The 6,898-nt window shown below is 29.0% G+C and overlaps 1 protein-coding gene across 2 annotated transcripts in view; it reads right to left on the minus strand.

Annotated features, from left to right (window-relative positions):
• LOC107450287 (5-hydroxytryptamine receptor 2C) overlaps positions 1 to 6,898 on the minus strand; it is a 400,340-nt gene that overhangs the window by 236,534 nt on the left and 156,908 nt on the right. For both annotated transcript variants that reach the window (XM_071180097.1, XM_016066045.3), the window contains one exon: positions 4,424 to 4,541. The gene's annotated coding sequence lies outside the window, so the exon portion shown is untranslated. The remainder of the gene's footprint in view (positions 1 to 4,423; positions 4,542 to 6,898) is intronic.

Here is a 6,898-nt window from a genome sequence, read left to right on the forward strand (position 1 = left end):
CTCATTAAGTCTGTCGGGTCACAAAGTTCTCCATGTTCGCTCCATGTTTCCATAGTAAATTATAACACTGGGGGTTCTGAATTGGAGATTGATCGTTCTCTGGTTCAGATGAAAGTTGCGATTTGTAGATGAATGAGTAGATTATGAATAGGTCAGCCCTATAAACGGGTGTGACGTATAGGTGTAGCCATAGATGGCGCAACTAAAAAATAAGAGCAATATCATCCACTCTGCCTTAATGACCGACGACAGCAACAACAATCCGGTCATTAGATTAAAAGCTATCAATCATAGCCTTTTCGTTATGCCTCACACATTCGACGCATATAGTGTCGAAATTTCAAATATTTTAGCAAAACATTTTCTTCAATTTAAAAGATTTTAATTCATGCTAATTCAAGTATTTTTAACAATTAATATTTATACAACGAAGCTGAATTCACAATACAGAATATTAATATTATCCTGTATTGTGAATTTGTCCCATATGGATACCCTCTTCATATTTAAAAAATTCCTAAATGTAGGGAAAAAACATACACATTTGGAATCTATTTCTGATATTTAAACGGGTTAAAAAAATAAATTGCTAACGAAATCTAACATATTACTGCTAGTGAAAAAGAATAGGCTTAAATCTCCAAAATTATTTTGAATGACTGATGAATTATGAAGGTGTTTCTAATACTCGACTTTTAACTTCTTTCTGCATACTCACCTAATCAAGCATATTTTGATGTTTTGATACTTTGAATGAAATTTGCTGCTTGAAACAGGTGCAGATAATTTTCTCCGTTCGACAAAATATTCAATCGTAGCGGTGATCCCTTTGACGAAATGTTCAGTCAGAGCTGTGATCCGTTTGAGGAAATGCTCAATCGGAGCAGTGATCCTTCTGACGAAATGTTCAATCGGAGCTGTGATCCCGTTGCCGAAATAAACAAACGTGGCGGCGATCGCTTTGACGAAATGTTCAATCGCAGCGGTGATCCCTTTGACGATATATTCAATGGCAGCGGTGATCCCTTTGACGATATATTCAATCGCAGCGGTGATCCCTTTGACGAAATGTTCAGTCGGAGATAAAATGTTCGATTCCATGAAAGGATTTCTTAAACATAGAAAAGTTTGTGAGATTCCAGTCAATTGATTCCATTACGTAGAAATTTTTATTCGACGTAGAAATCTTTTCATTGCGAATCTGTATATTTGAATTAAACATTTGATGAAACTGCTTATTCAATTGATTTATGAAAAATATAGTTCTGGTTTTTTAAACTAAAAAATCTTATACAATCCGGTTCACCCGCACATCCTCAATAAACAGTTGGAAGTAAGAGATAATCTTTTAGCGTTTTTGTAATGATGTCATAAAGTTTTATTATTCCAACATAAACCGTCTCTCATTGTCTTCATAAGTATAAAAAAGGATTTATTTGGACATTTAGAAGATTTAACAACGGCATCATCTCTGGCTATAAAATTAATTTTATTGTTTACTGACCAACACTTACTTCTAACTAAAGAGCTTGAAAGTATCACGTAACAAATTTTCAGAGACATAAATCTGACCTCTTTTAAACATTTAAAACTTTTCAATACTCTTAAAATTTTAATAAAATAAGTCAATTAAAGAATTTTCTATACAAATAAATAATTTTCAATTTAACTTTTGCAAAAAGGAATGTGTCATACAATTTGTTCCGTAATGATTAACTATCAAATTATGATTTTTAAATTCTTATCATAAACGTACTCGAAAATGCCTATTAAGGCTTGCAAATTAATATTTGACACATAAATCTCAGATATCTATTAATTATTTATTTCTCCTTAATATTATTTGATTTTTATTAAAATAATTTTCAAAAAAATTATCCTTGAAAACAGAAGACGTTTAACGAATTTGAGTGTTTAAGAGGAATTAAACATACTGGTTTACTGGTTATTTCGTAATGATTATCATTAAACTATGCTTTTAGAATTCTTGTAAAAAATGGAAAATCGTCCCAGAATGGTAGCTTTTGATTTTGAGACAAATAGTAACCTCATGATTTTGTCTTTTCTAAGAAAAACTTGGAAAACTACTATTTGTCATTTTGTTATATTTCTAATTTATTTTTATACAGTGATTGATTATAAAAAAATTTAAAAATGCAGATGTAGATTACCGTCTCATTTTATTGCAAAAGAGGTGATGCAAAAAAAAGAGATAATATTTAAATGTGAACTTTTTTCCAAATTTATTTTCAGATTTGCAAAAAAATGGTCGACGAGATAATACGTAAGCACCAAAAAGTAATACCACTTAAAAATAAAATTGGGGGTTTCTTCTTATGCTGGTAATGGAGATACTCTTTTTTTTATATATATTTATCTAGATGTGATATACAGAGATTGAGCTGGTTTTGAAAACCACGTGGCGCATACCATTTACTTAAAAGAATGGCAATAATTCGTAATTAATTATACAGAGCTTTAACAGGTTGAAATTAATTATGAGGTGTCCGTCTTGTCCTGAAATATGTACTTTACAATCAATAATTTTCCTTTTAAAAGCAATTATCTATAAATAGTTCGAGTTCAACCACCGTCATTTCAAAACAAAATCGGTATTTCAGTCTTTTACTCGGAAAGCGTATATCCTTCCTTTAAAGAAGAATATTGATCTCCACTTTCTGTCATTAGGGCATTCATTAGTCTTCATTTGCACGAAAACGCGTTTTTTCCCACCCTTTTCAAATTATTGCTATTAGTGAAGAAGAATGTACCGGAATTATTTTTATCCCGTTTTTGAGATCTTGTTCGATTTGGGTAATGATATTTTAATGCGCCATTAAGAGTGCGTTGACGCTTATAATTAAGGTAGTTTTGACGTGCCGAAGCAGCTGACGACATGTTTCTGCGTGTTTTAACTTGTTACTGTTGTGTCTCATGAGTAGTCACTCGGAAACTTGGAGTAATCTGTAAAGTTTACTTGTAGCTTACATTTATTCTCAGTTTTCAGCAGACTTAAGAGATCAATAAGTTATTTTTAAATTAGATACTCAGATGCAAGTAAATTTAAATAATACGTTCTGAAAAAAATTGTTATCTTTCAAAGCTACAAAAAGCGAAATATTGTTTAATTTGTTCTTATGTAGTTTTAATTAAATTTCATGGATAATTTCTAATTTTTAAACTATATTGAATTTAAATAAAAGTACTTTGAAAGATGTTAACTAAAAAACTACTTGTTCCAATTTATTTCAAAATCTTGAAAATTTAAAAGACTCTGTAAATTTTGTTGCTTATAGATTTTTGAACATAAATTTAATAAAATGACTGCATGTTGAAGAAATATTGTCATTAAAGTTAAACATAAAATTAATCAAAATTCCTACAGTATTTATAAAAATATGAAAATTAAATTAGTTGCTTTTTACACAAGGATTAGTTATGATCACACTGAATACATATTTTCGCTCTTCTTTTAAAAAATTAAGTAAAAAAAATATTAATTTATGGTTACAAATTAAATGAATAAAAAAGAACAAAGTGTACTACGAAATTCGTCGAATCATTAATAAGATGAATTGGTACAAAAAATATTACTTTATGAAATTTGGAGACATTAAGCAATTTAATTATTTTCGTTTTTTCACAGAAATGAAATAGGTATTGATGCTTTCATTCCGAAATTTCCCTGTATTTAATCATTAGGTATTATAAACGATTTTGACTCATAAGTCGTTTAAATAATTATGACTCATAAGTCGTTTAAATAATTATTTGAAATTTATAAGGTACATTTGTTAACTTAATTTTTGATTAAGTCTCTAAAAAAAAATAAAGAGCATACATTTTTTATGCATTTCGTATTGTACAGGATATACATTGCACAGGTATTGTACATTGTACAGGATATCCATTGCACAGGTATTGTACATTGTACAGGATATACATTGCACATGTATTGTGCATTGTATAGGTATTTTTAATTGTACAGGTATTGTAAATTGTACAGGATGTTCCGAACATCCTGTGTTCTTTGAATTTGTTTAAGGAATTGGATAAAAGGACAAGAAATAATCGTGTCATGTAAATAAAATTCTATTTCAAGAAAATGTCTAAATTTAAAATAGATTTTTTTTCCTGTTCCTCAAAATGTGAGGAGACTGTTTCTCTCTAGGTTTTGAGTTTTATGAAAATATTCCTCCCCCCCTCGAATACTGATGGAAAATATAAATATTAAAAAAGTTGATTTTGTATAAAATTTTATACTTTGCTTTGGCTTATCTTCTTTTTTTTAAGGAAAATTATTGATAAACAGTTGGCGAAAAGATAACCTTATATTCCAAAAATTTAGTTGTTTGAGGTAGTAAAATAAATATTTTTTAGGTGAACAATAACTAGTATCTTTAAAATATATAAAAATATTTACCTGAAAAATTTAATTACATTTTTCTTCTTCCTTTCAAAAATTTCTATTTACTGTATAATCCAACTTCAAAGAATTGAGTAAGTATGACTTCTCTGACTTTAAATTGCTGTCCAAAAACCTGTTCGAAAAAAATAACAATTTCAAGATTGGAACGATGACCAATAATTGGTTACAAGTCAACCAATACAGGCTACATTTTCCAAATATTATTTGGATTCTAAATTTGTTTCTATAAATTTTTTACCACTAACCTTTGTACTAAGCTTTTTAACTAACCTTCCATTCAAAAAATAAATTTAACTTATCCAAAAAATAAAAGTATCGTAATTGTGCAAAGCATTTCTTAATCAACATTTGAAATATAATTGATATAATCAATTTTAGATCCATAACTAGTTTTGACATTGTGTCTCAGTGCAACTTTTAGTATGTGTTTTGGAACTCATTACATCATTAAGCTGAATCCCATAAGAGCCAGAATAGACTGTAATGTGCCATGAGTAAACTTTGTTTGCTACCTTAGCAAATTGATCAAATGGTGCTATAAACTAAGACTGCTGAAAAAAATGGAAAGTTAACTGAGACTATGCGTTAATGATAGTGTCATGGTATTCAAAATATCGTATGTATTTCGTGAAAATTAAATTGTAGGGGAAATAATATGACAAGTTATATTTTTTTCACTACTGAAAATTTTTTATTAAGCAGTTTTTCAATATTGTTTACAGATAGGTACTTTAAAAGTTTTTGCTTTTTATCTGATTTTCTATTGGGTATTTGTGTTTGTTTTCTTGAGACATTTCAAAATTTGCCTTTTGATAATGCTTCATGTCCGCCAATTATTCGTACTTAAAAATTGTTTTCAAACAACTGAAGTTAAACTTAGTTTTTTTTTCAAATTTCAGACAAAATAATCAAATTGATTAGTCAAAAAGATAATTTGTACATCCCTGTGTTCCATGAACTCCCAACCATTGACAGAAAAACAAAAACACTTTAAGTTTGAACGATCATGCATGGAAAATCTTGACCATGAGTATTAATAAAAATGATTTAGTCAAAGAAGTTATTTTGAAGCATGAAAAACTAAAAGTTTTCTTACATATTTGTTTTCATTATTGAGGTAAGTTTCCTAATGTGAAGCACTCTTTAAATTTAAGATTAGAACATAACAGATACTAGAATGTTCATTGTCATTAAATCATCAGTACAGTGCACAAAATAAAAAATGAACAACCCTGAATAACTTTTGATCTAATGATCAGATCTTCACGTTCTAGGACTCCATCTTAAAGGTTCGAGGGAATGACCCAAATATATCAATTGATTAGTGCAGGCGATATTTTAAGTTATGAAATCACACACAAAAACGTACTTTCTCTGAATAAAAATACCTTTTTTTCAACGGATTTTGATTTCCGACGTTTAATCTTCCTGCACCAAAATATAGGGGGTAGCCGTAATCTGGGAAATATGGTCCCCATAGTTAGGTCAAGACAGCGGTAAAAAGTTTGGACGCCTTAATGTTAGTTTTACTTTTTGAGTGTTTTGCCTTATCTCGAAAGCTTTTCAAGAAAACTGAGAAATTTTCCACGTAATTATAAAATTTGTTTATCCAGAAGTAATTCTATTGAAAAATAATTTTTAGTAAATATTTATTATTTCCATTATTTTATTTAATAAAAAAAACTTGAATTGTGAGATATACAATTTTTTACATAATTTTAAAGGATGTAATTTTATCTGTCAAAAAAAAAACATTGAGCAAAATCGGTCAAATAGTTCCTGAGAAATCAAATTTTGACGAAGCCATATGTTTGGAATTCTATTTCTCAGGAACTATTTGACTGATTTCGCTCAAAATTTGTTATTTTGCCTCATAAAATTACATTCTTTAAATTGATGTAAAAAATGTATATCTTCCATTTCAAAACTGTATTGACTATTACAAATTAAAATGATAAAAAAATCAATAAATATGTATTAAAAGTTATATTTCTCATTGAATTATCATTGGATAAACGTATTTTATAATTGTGTGCAAAAATTTCTCAATTTGCTTAAAAAGTTCGAGATATGGCGAAATATGCAAAAAGTAGAAAATTTACATTAAGGGGTTCACCCTTTGGAGCGCTCTTCTGACCAAGCTATGGGGAAAATATTTCCCACATTGCGAGTATTTTAAGGGTTAGAAATCTGAATCTGTTGAAAAAAAAGGTGTGTTTATTGAGAGAAAGTACATTTCAGGGTCTGATTTCGTAACATAAAATATCATCTGCACTAATTAATTAGCATATTTGAGGTTGCACCCTCAAACCTATAATATAGAGTCTTGGAACGTGAAGATCCTATCATTAGGTTTTAAGTTATTCAGGGAGGTCTGTTTTTTATTTTGCACACTATACATGTGGCCAGTGTAAATCATTAGAGAACGGCTGTTTTTGAGAAGCTCAAAAGCACCTCAATGTAACTACA

This window comes from Parasteatoda tepidariorum, chromosome 4, assembly GCF_043381705.1.
Source record: "Parasteatoda tepidariorum isolate YZ-2023 chromosome 4, CAS_Ptep_4.0, whole genome shotgun sequence".
Classification (NCBI taxonomy): domain Eukaryota; kingdom Metazoa; phylum Arthropoda; class Arachnida; order Araneae; family Theridiidae; genus Parasteatoda; species Parasteatoda tepidariorum.